The sequence below is a fragment of the Crinia signifera genome, chromosome 3 (assembly GCF_055691185.1).
Source record: "Crinia signifera chromosome 3, ASM5569118v1, whole genome shotgun sequence".
NCBI classification, from domain to species: Eukaryota; Metazoa; Chordata; class Amphibia; order Anura; family Myobatrachidae; genus Crinia; species Crinia signifera.
In genome coordinates, this window is record NC_139219.1 from 129,902,657 (window position 1) to 129,914,901 (window position 12,245).

The following is a 12,245-nucleotide window of genomic DNA, read 5'->3' on the forward strand; positions in this document are numbered from 1 at the left end:
CTAATAAGGGGTAGCTATAATATAAGGAAAAGCACTCATTCATTTTTTTCCAATATGGGCAAAACTGGCACTACGGCTGCAGCACGCCTGGAAAAATATGCTAGAACCCAATCAGGGAATACATCCCTAACCACGCTCAATACCCCCAAACTACCCCTGCAAAGGAGCCGAACCCCACTGCCATGCCAGACATTACACTGCAACAATCTTGGATGCCATTAGTAGCAGTGAGGCACGACTGCTGGAAAAAATAAATGATGTGCAAACAGATATAATTCAGATAAAACAAGATGTGAAAGCTGTGAAGGACAGGATGAAAGAAGCGGAGAGCTGCGTCTCTAAACTGGAAGATTCCAATAATAAATTACAACATTCAGTGGATGAAATGGCGGGCCAAATTCGGGACATTAAATATAAGTTATCAGACGTTGAGGGCAGGCTGCGTCGTAATAACATCAGACTCGTGGGGCTCCCAGAAAGGGCAGACGGGAGTGATGCACCAAAATTCGTGGAGCAGTTACTAAGTGACAATTATAATGCTGCATCTTTTTCGGGGGAATTTGCCATAGAAAGGGCTCATAGAGTACCAGCTAAACCCCTTCCACCGGGAGCGCCTCCACATACCCTGATCCTGAAAATGCTTAATTATCAAGACAGAGAAACAGTATTACACCTTGCACGCACCAAAGGTCTGCTGGAGTATAAAGGGACTAAAATATCCGCCTTTCCTGACTTCTCACTAGAGGTTCAAAAAAACAGGATCAAGTTTGCAGATATAAAAAAACATCTGAGAGAACTTGATCTAAAATATTTCATGTTGTTTCCAGAAAAGCTGAAGGTTATATCTGCTGATGAATCATTCTTCTACCAAACTCCCAAAGAAGTGGGTGAATGGTTAGATAGAAGGGCTCCATCAAAACGACAGCTAGCTCCTTAATATATACAATCTATTTGTTTTCATACAAGTATTAATGCCGGGGGGGGGGGCGGGGGACGGGACGGACTGCCTTATTACGTGAACGTGGCCTTGGGATTACTAGCCTCTAAAAGGAAAAAGGAGAAAAGAGAAATTTAGGTTTCCTTGGTGTTTGTTTTTTTTTTTTGGGGGGGGGGGGGGGGGGCAGGGAATAAAAGTATGCCCAGGGTGGGGTGGCATATAGGGAGTGGGGTAAATGTGGTGTTGTTTATGTAATGTTTTTGAAGAAGACAGTGGGGCACCGTGACGAGTTAAAGAATGTGTTGGTACCTGTAGGGATGAAGGGGGGAGCATGGTGTGTGTTAGAGATATGTATTCAATAATTAAATGGTCCGTATATTAACATGGAATACTAGGGTCATGAACGACAAAATAAAGCGCTCCTTAGTCATGCACCAGCTTAGACAATGTATTGCTGATATAGCATGTTTAACGGAAACTCACCTGCCAGGAGTGAAATTGCAGACACTCAAATGAGCTTGGGTGAGTCACGTATACCATGCTCCCTTTACATCTTCTGTGCGGGGTATTTCAATTCTGATCAGAAAATCAGTAGCATTTATATGTAATAGAGTCAAGATTGACCCAGGTGGTCGGTACATCTTTTTGGATTGGGCTGTTAACACTAAACGTATGCAACTGCTCGCTGTTTATATCCCACCCCCCTTTACTTTTGATGTGCTGATTAAAGCTGTTGATTTTGTGGCACATACACCAGAGATTCCGGTAGTGTGCATAGGGGATTTTAATAATGTGTTAGATCCCAAGATAGATATATGGAAGAAACCCCAGATGGGTAATAGCATTGATAGTGGCTCTAAAAGCTTTGGAAACTTTATTAAAGATCTGGGATGCGTGGACCCATGGAGGGTCAAAAATCCAGACCTGACACAATTTTCATGCTTTTCTGCATCCTATATAGCTTTTTCTAGAATAGATATGGCGCTAATCTCTAGGGAATTGTTGCCATATGTGCTAGATGTAGGATACAAAACCAGGGGGATCTCAGACCATTCCCCTCTGATAAAGGTTGTCCATTCTGGAAATTTGATGCTACATGGTTAACTAGAATCAAAGCTACGGGAGGGCTAACTAAACAATGGGATGAGTTTTGGGACATAAATAAAGGTTCAGCACCTGACACTGGGCCATATTCTGGTTAGGTCGGTGCAACGTACATACGGTCCGTTTCACCGTACGCGGACGGTGAGCGTAAGTCCGCCCACAAAACATCCACACATGGACGGTCACAAACACAGACAAAGGGGAGTGGTGTACACTTGAGCTTACACCACCGTACACGGACGGATCTCCTCTTAGACACCGATAACTGGCGTACAACAGAGCGTACGCCACCGTATATGGACGGGTCTCGTCCGTTTTTCACACCGATATCTTCCGTATATCTGAGCGTACGCCACAGTGCATGGACGGGTCTCATCTTTTTTCAATGGAAAACTCAGCGTGTGTCACCGATCATGAGAGTGAGCGTACGTCCGTGCACGGTGGCATACCCTTCACATATATGGCACTGAAAATCTTGCCTTTCAACTATAATTAAGACAATTAATTAATTATTCTAACTGTTATTCAATAATTGTTTTCTATTAACTCAATTGTGTACCTTAATAAACACCCTAATAAAACAAAATTTTAACCCTCATTACATGTATATTTATTATGTTCTAATGTTGCATTTTAATCACTATCTATGTGTCCCCACATTGGTTTTACTTTTAAATAAAGTTATGTTGGTGTTATAGTGAAAAAGTTGACACGTCGACTTCTGTGAATTGAGTGTCCTGCTTTTTAAAGTATACAAAAACACTTTCTGAATGGGTGTAGATGGTTATAAAATAACTACCTTGACATATATAAGCAGGTCTTAGAATGAATCTTACCTAAAATTAAAACAACCTTTACATGTAGAGAAGTGTAGAAAGATATGCTTCCAATGTGTTTGAGGGCTGTGTGTGGCTTGCAGGTAGTGAAATCATGGTTTTCACTTAATAGGCTGCAGCATTGCTTATTACATTCAGGTGAAGTAATCAGAGTTAATTAGCAGACCCAGGCGTCCGCTCTCATACGGTATCTCTAGGGGTGGTCTGGAGCTATCTTTGGCGTCCGCCTGGTTTTGGCCCAAAATGCATGGTGCGTTCGCCGATCAAGCGGTTGTAGCACCGTACATTTTTGGTGCACACCACCGTGTACGCCCATGCTTACGCCCAGTTTTCCTCATTATTCCGGCCGCTCCCCTAAAAACGCCCCCATGCCGCCCACAATGACCGTACTCTTGTGGACAGGTTTTTTCGCACGGAGAGACCGTCCGTGAGCGGTGTGAGGTCGCCGCACCTGCGCATTGCGAAAGCTATGCATGCGCAGATGAAAAAAAACCCGATCCGCCCGTATACGGTCCCACCGTACCGAGCAGAATAAGGCCCACTATAACATGGGATGCTTTTAAGGCATACCTAAGAGGTACCCTAAAGAAAAGAACAGGCAAAATTAATAGGGCAAGTAGGCAGAAGAGTTTGGATCTTGAAAAATCATGCAATGAATGCGAAGTTAGATATTTGTCTGATAATACCCCTGAAACAAAAATAGCTTGGGATTCTGCCAGAGAAAAGTGGCTTGACTATATAAAAACTGAAAATATAAAAAGTATGAAATATAACTCACAGAGGCTATATGCCAACTCTGATAAATCCGGCAGCTATTTAGCTTACCTGGCCCATGTAGATAACCCTATAAATTCCATTCATAAGATTCTTGATAAAAATGGGGAAATCAATATAAAGCAGGAAACATAGGTGCAGTATTTAAAGATTTTTTTTATAAACTTTATGAATCAAGATCTGTATACGATCAATTGCAAGTACAGAATTACCTAGGTAAAATTAAACTGCCAACATTGCAGGAGGAAGACAGAGCTGACCTAGATGCCCCTATTGAATTAGAAGAGGCAATACAGGCCTTTAAAGCCCTACTGGGGGGAAAAGCTCCAGGACCAGATGGTATACCCATCGCTGTTTACAAAAAATATGTGTTCTTTGCTCCCTTGCTACTGGAGATGTTTATATCATGTTTTGAGACAGGGGAGTGTCCTCAAACCATAATGGAGGCTAGAATTATACTCCTGCTTAAACAAGGGAAAGACCCCGCAGATCCCGAAGCATATAGGCCAATCTCACTGCTCCCTTCAGAGTCCAAAATACTGGCAAAGATATTGGTGACGAGGCTAAATAGACACATGGAGGAAATTAACCATTCCAACCAAACAGGGTTTTTACCCGGCAAATCAACATCCAGAAACATAAGAAAGGTATTTAGGCACCTTCAGGTACCACAAAATATAACAAACAGTTCTATAATAAATGGGCAACCAGCGAACTGGTATCCCTAGGTGGCGCTGCTTAGTCAAAGAACACAATTATTCATTCGAATCCAATTGGAATAAGCATAAATTTATTAAAAATACATTTCATCATAAGAAAACATTTACCTAAACACACATGACATACTACACATAACATACAATGTCCTTAGGCGAAGCTGATGATTAGCTTTCTGAGGCTTTAAATTTTCAAATTAAGTCATAACATAGAGGCAATTTCGAATATTGAGGCTTATATAGTTACCAGTCCCAAGGGCCGTTGGTAGTGAACAGATTTTTCCCAGGTTTATACTGCAATGTCCTATTGGACTTCCTCCCTTTATCTGAGCCAGATGTTATATTGTAATCCTTTGGATGGTCGACCTTTAATGAAAAAGGGACCGGCTCCAGGTGGTGTCCGTCCAATGGAACTTTAAGCTGTTTACACAGTTAATACCGTGTGTACACTCACTGCGGCGCTGGGCTGGATTGCTTCCGGGCTGCTATATGCGAGGCTCCCAAGTACGCGTTTCTCCGCCTGTTTGTTCGGTCAGCGGCTTCATCAGCTGGGTGCCTCCATAGCGTCTGCCTCTGTCCTTTTATGCGGTGTCCGTTCGCTCGGTTTCGCAGCGCGAACTTCCGCATATGCGTGTCACACCTCGTTTTCGTGACTCTTATTTATCAAGTCCGGCGGCCATCTTTATTTTTACATCCAAGCCTCATTCTGGATGTCCAATACCTTTCAAGTTGGCGGCCATCTTTTTAAATATAGGAAATCATATCTCTCACGTATATATTTGCGTTTCAAGCCTCAGTATATTTTCCAAGCCTCGTATTACAACCCGGATTTTTTATTTATTTATTTTATAGCCTCATTGCCTCATATTCATTTTCGATCTTTATTCATTTCAATAAGCCTCATTTATCATTTATATAAGTCTCAGCTCGCCAATTTTAACAATTATATTTATTCATGATTTTATACAGAATTTTCTACAAACATACATAATACTAAACTATATATAAAAAATAATATAATATAATTAAAACATATATAATTGCTATATTCATATACATAATACACAATCATTATATTAAATTATGCCAATTCCCATTATTGGGTTAGGTATATTTTGATGAATTTATATATGCTAAAAAATCTTTTTAAAAAATATATATGATAATTCATGCACTGCTTCTGGTGTTGTATTTCCTTATATCTCTACAATGGGATATCCCACCCTCACCCTCCCTCTTAAAAGACACCCTCCCCCATCCACCCTCCCTTCCCCCCCCCCCCCCCCCCCCTTTCTGGTGGTACCCTAGAGCTCATAATCAGTTACAGACAGTATTTTTCTAGATATTATTCATTTCAATAGTATCATTTAAACCCTGGGGTACCAGACTTCTTAGTCTGAATATCCAAAAAGCTTTGCGTCTACATAACTGTACATATCTATCTCCTCCTCTATCTGTACGAAGTACATGTTCAATGCCAATCATGGTCATTCCCCTTATATCTCCTTTTTGACATTTTGCAAAATGTTTATATAAACTATTACCAAGCGTCATTTTGGAGATATTTCTTCTATGCTCCATATATCTTACATGCAAATTGCGAATTGTTCGACCTACATATTGTAGGCCACATTTGCACGTTAATAGGTATATAATATATTCAGTTTTGCAATTAATAAATTCTTTAATGGGGAATTTTTCCCCAGAGGGATAGGATAGAAACTCAGTAGTTTTCCTTACATTATATTTACAGGGTGTACATTTGTCCCCTCCACATGTGTAATACCCCTTAGGTTTTTCTGGTAACCACGTGGGTTTTTGGACTTGATGTGGAATCACTATACTCCAATATAGAGCACAATTTAGGGGTTAAAGCAGTAGAAAATTATCTGGTTAAAGATCCAGAGATATCACAAGAACTTTGTCAATTTATTTTACAGTCAATTCAATTTATACTTACACATAATTATTTTGTTTTTGATTCAAGTTTTTATTTACAGTCTAAGGGTACCGCCATGGGGACCAGGTTCGCCCCTAGCTTCGCCAACCTGCTCATGGGATGTTTCGAGGAACACCATGTGTGGGGCGGCGGATATGGGGGGAACCTGGTCCTCTATGGTAGGTACATAGACGACCTTATTTTTGTTTGGGAGGGGGATCAAGAGTCGGTATTAAATTTTATTGAAGAGTTAAATAATAATTTATATGGTTTAAAATTTACCAGCACATTTCACCAGGAAAATGTGAACTTCTTGGATATTGCTCTCGTGATAGAGAATGGAAAAATAACGACCAAGACTTATGTGAAGTCTGTGGATCAAAATAGATATCTCGAATATACGAGCAATCATCATGTTAAGTGGAAAAACAATATTCCTAAGACTCAGTTCATGAGAATCAAAAGGAATTGCTCTACACAGGAAGCTTTTGAAAAACAGAGTGGCAACATCTACCAGTCTTTTCTAGATCAAGGTTACCCTGAGAAAATCTTGGATGACTCCCTTGAAGTAGTTAGGAGAATGGATAGAGGGGATCTACTGAGGTCAAAAATTAAGAACAAAAAAGATGATGAGGAACAAAGGAAGGAGAAGGGAGTAGTGTTTGTGACCCAATATAATACAGAAGCCATGGGAATTAAAAGGATAGTTAAGAAAAATCTTCACCTTTTATAATTAGACGAGATTATGAAAACCGAGACAAAGATAAAAAATACTGTAGTGTTTAGAAGATCCAACAACCTGAAAAATAGACTGGCTCCCAGTTTCTTTAAGAATAAAGACAAACAAGTCCAAAAACCCACGTGGTTACCAGAAAAACCTAAGGGGTATTACACATGTGGAGGGGACAAATGTACACCCTGTAAATATAATGTAAGGAAAACTACTGAGTTTCTATCCTATCCCTCTGGGGAAAAATTCCCCATTAAAGAATTTATTAATTGCAAAACTGAATATATTATATACCTATTAACGTGCAAATGTGGCCTACAATATGTAGGTCGAACAATTCGCAATTTGCATGTAAGATATATGGAGCATAGAAGAAATATCTCCAAAATGACGCTTGGTAATAGTTTATATAAACATTTAGCAAAATGTCAAAAAGGAGATATAAGGGGAATGACCATGATTGGCATTGAACATGTACTTCGTACAGATAGAGGAGGAGATAGATATGTACAGTTATGTAGACGCGAAGCTTTTTGGATATTCAGACTAAGAAGTCTGGTACCCCAGGGTTTAAATGATACTATTGAAATGAATAATATCTAGAAAAATACTGTCTGTAACTGATTATGAGCTCTAGGGTACCACCAGAAAGGGGGGGGGGGGGAAGGGAGGGTGGATGGGGGAGGGTGTCTTTTAAGAGGGAGGGTGAGGGTGGGATATCCCATTGTAGAGATATAAGGAAATACAACACCAGAAGCAGTGCATGAATTATCATATATATTTTTTAAAAAGATTTTTTAGCATATATAAATTCATCAAAATATACCTAACCCAATAATGGGAATTGGCATAATTTAATATAATGATTGTGTATTATGTATATGAATATAGCAATTATATATGTTTTAATTATATTATATTATTTTTTATATATAGTTTAGTATTATGTATGTTTGTAGAAAATTCTGTATAAAATCATGAATAAATATAATTGTTAAAATTGGCGAGCTGAGACTTATATAAATGATAAATGAGGCTTATTGAAATGAATAAAGATCGAAAATGAATATGAGGCAATGAGGCTATAAAATAAATAAATAAAAAATCCGGGTTGTAATACGAGGCTTGGAAAATATACTGAGGCTTGAAACGCAAATATATACGTGAGAGATATGATTTCCTATATTTAAAAAGATGGCCGCCAACTTGAAAGGTATTGGACATCCAGAATGAGGCTTGGATGTAAAAATAAAGATGGCCGCCGGACTTGATAAATAAGAGTCACGAAAACGAGGTGTGACACGCATATGCGGAAGTTCGCGCTGGGAAACCGCGCGAACGGACACCGCATAAAAGGACAGAGGCAGACGCTATGGAGGCACCCAGCTGATGAAGCCGCTGACCGAACAAACAGGCGGAGAAACGCGTACTTGGGAGCCTCGCATATAGCAGCCCGGAAGCAATCCAGCCCAGCGCCGCAGTGAGTGTACACACGGTATTAACTGTGTAAACAGCTTAAAGTTCCATTGGACGGACACCACCTGGAGCCGGTCCCTTTTTCATTAAAGGTCGACCATCCAAAGGATTACAATATAACATCTGGCTCAGATAAAGGGAGGAAGTCCAATAGGACATTGCAGTATAAACCTGGGAAAAATCTGTTCACTACCAACGGCCCTTGGGACTGGTAACTATATAAGCCTCAATATTCGAAATTGCCTCTATGTTATGACTTAATTTGAAAAATTAAAGCCTCAGAAAGCTAATCATCAGCTTCGCCTAAGGACATTGTATGTTATGTGTAGTATGTCATGTGTGTTTAGGTAAATGTTTTCTTATGATGAAATGTATTTTTAATAAATTTATGCTTATTCCAATTGGATTCGAATGAATAATTGTGTTCTTTGACTAAGCAGCGCCACCTAGGGATACCAGTTCGCTGGTTGCCCATTAACTATATATTTTGTGCTTTGAGAGGTACACAATTCCTCTGAATAGGCGGCTGCAGCTTGGTTAAAGGACTAAAAAATATAATATTCTATTTACATTTATCTACTGTAGTAACCAGCGCTTTTGAGTGTCCCCAGTGGCCACATCTATATAGTTCTATAATAATGTCTCTGGATGCCATCAAGGCATTTGATGCAGTCGAATGGGTATACCTGTGGGAGGCAGGGGCGGGCTGGGCCGGGGGGCAGAGTGCCATATGCCCCCCGGGCCGCTTACCCACCCACTGGCTGCGGGCCGTGCTGCGGCTGGATCAGCTTCTCCAGCCCTCCTGCACTGGCCGCGGCTTACAGAACACGGCCGCGGCTACAGGAAAATGGCCGCCGGCCCCCTGCACTGAGGACATGTTCTCAGTGCAGGAGGCCGGCGGCCATTTTCCTGTAGCCGCGGCCGTGTTCTGGAAGCCGCGGCCAGCGCAGGAGGGCTGGAGAACCTGATCCAGCCGCAGCACGGCCCGCAGCTAGCGAGTGGGTAAGCGCTCTCCCCCCCCCCTCCCTCACCCCAGCATATGTGTTTCTGTCACTGTGGGGGCATATCTGGCACTGTGTGGGGGCATATCTGGCACTGTGTGGGGGCATATCTGGCACTGTGTGGGGGCATATGTGTATCTGGCACTGTGGGGGGCATATCTGGCACTGTGGGGGCATATGTGTCTTTGGCACTGTGGGGGAATATGTGTCTCTGGCACTGAGGGGGCATATGTGTCTCTGGCACTGTGGGGGCATATGTGTCTCTGGCACTGTGGGGGCATATCTGGCACTGTGGGGGCATATGTGTCTTTGGCACTGTGGGGGAATATGTGTCTCTGGCACTGTGGGGGCATATGTGTCTCTGGCACTGTGGGGGCATATGTGTCTCTGGCACTCTGGGGGCATATCTGGCACTGTGGAGGAATATGCGTATTTGGCACTGTGGCAGAATATCTGGCACTGTGGCGGCATTTGTGTCTGGCACTGTGGGGGCATATGTGTATTTGGTACTGTGGCGGAATATCTTGCACTGTGGGGGCATATCTGGCACTGTGGACATCACATTGTGCGGTGTAATGGGCATCATGGGTATGGGGCGTAATGGACATTACGGTGTGGGGAGCATTGGGTAATTGCCATCACAGTATGGGGTGTAATGGGCATCAAGGTGTGCAGCATAATGTGTAATTAGCATCACAGTGTGCGGTGTATTGAGTAATTAGCATCGCAGTGTTGGGCGTAATGTGTAACTGGCATCATGGTGTTCAGCATTATGTGTAATTGGCATTACGGCATGTGGCTTTATGTGTAATGGGTATTACAAGGTTCGCTAAAATGTGCAATCTGCAGGTACACAATACAATCATGGTACAGGCAACGCCCCTTATGATAGGCCACGCCCCTAATTTTTCGGCGCGCCTACGGCGCGCAAAAGCATTCCTTACGACGGTGACTTGGCTGATTATGGGCCAGTGCTCTGGACTTGCCCCCTAGGCTAAAAGTTGCCAGCCAGCCCCTGGTGGGAGGTCATGAAAGCATTTGGTTTTGGATTAAATTTTATCAGATGGATACAAATATTGTATAGCAACCCGACAGCCAGAGTATCGGTTAATGGATGGATGTCAGCTGCCTTCCCTCTTTTTAGAGGGACAAGGCAGGGTTGCCCCTGTCGCCGAGTTTGTTTTCACTGGCGATCGAGCCTTTGGCATGTGTTATAAGATCTCACTCTGAAATTGTGGGCTTTGAAACGGGGCAGGGCATTGACACCATCGCATTATATGCTGACGACTTGTTGATCTTCCTACAAGATTAGGTAAAATCTGCCCCAAAGGTGCTACACCTGATTAAAATTCATAGTGGTTACTCCGGATTTGAAATATACACAAATAAATCTAATATATTGGCATTGAAGCAACAATGAGTTTATGAGCCACGTGAGAAACTGGCAATAAGCTGGACTGAATCTTTTAAATATCTGGGGATCTGGATATCAAGAGATCCATATGAATTCAGCCAGCTAAATGTGCAGCCAATATTGGATTTTATTACTGCAAGATTCAAGTCGTGGATTAAACTACTGCTCACTGTTACGGGCTGGGTTAATCTGATAAAGATGATTGTTTGGCCAAAACTTTTATATGTTTTACAGCAGTCACCCGTGTACTTGCCATCATCACTTTTCAAAAAGATAAATAGTCTAATCTCATCATTTATTTGGAATAATAAAAGGGTTAAAATACAACTGAATACTTGAATGCGGAAAAAAAAGAACAGGGAGGGATTGCCCTTCCTAACTTTAGGCTATATTATTTATCATAATTTTTAAAGAAAGAAGAAGGCTGTCATAAGTGTGGCGCACTTGAAGAAGAAAAGATTGTACAATAAAAAATAACTTTTAATTTTTATATCTTAAAATGGCGATATATAAAACACATAACATACATGGATAGAAGACAGGGTAAAGATAAAAAGGAAAAATATTTTTTCCTGCTTAGTGAACCCCAATATCTCTTGATTCACTAATTAATTCAGATATGTTTCATGCACATTCCATATCAATTGTTGTGATTATTTTTGTCACTATGGAGTTAATATATGTGTGCGTTTTTCACAATCTTTAAGAATGTGTGGATCCTCATGAAATGGATCTTAGATGCGTCTTGATGTAATCTCCTGGTGTGTATCTATACTCAAGTGTACAAAAAATTGGTTGCACCTTTGTTGTTATAACAATTTCTCTCATAATGGACAGTGTATATATATATTTTTTTCCTTTTTAACTTTACCCTGTCTTCTACCCATGTATGTTATGTGTTTTATATATCGCCATTTTAAGATATAAAAATGAAAAGTTATTTTTTATTGTACAATCTTTTCTTCTTCAAGTGCGCCACACTTATGATAGCCTTCTTCTTTCTTCAAAAATTGTGACTAATTTCTGTCTTAGTGGCAGCACACCCTACTATAAAAAGTCAGTGAGTTCTAAAAACGAAACAAGGGGTCATTCAACATATACAACCATATTTCTACCTGTGCAATTGGAAAAATGTTCTTTTTGTATATTATTTATCAGGTCAATTAGCGCATATAAAAGACTGGGTAATGGAAGAGGATTGCAGTAGCTTGGTTAAAACACTGTTGGTCCAAGGGGATATAAAATGCATACCACTACAGTATCTATTGAAGGGAGGGATTACTCAAAGAGACCCACCTCTTGAAGTACAAGCTGTAAA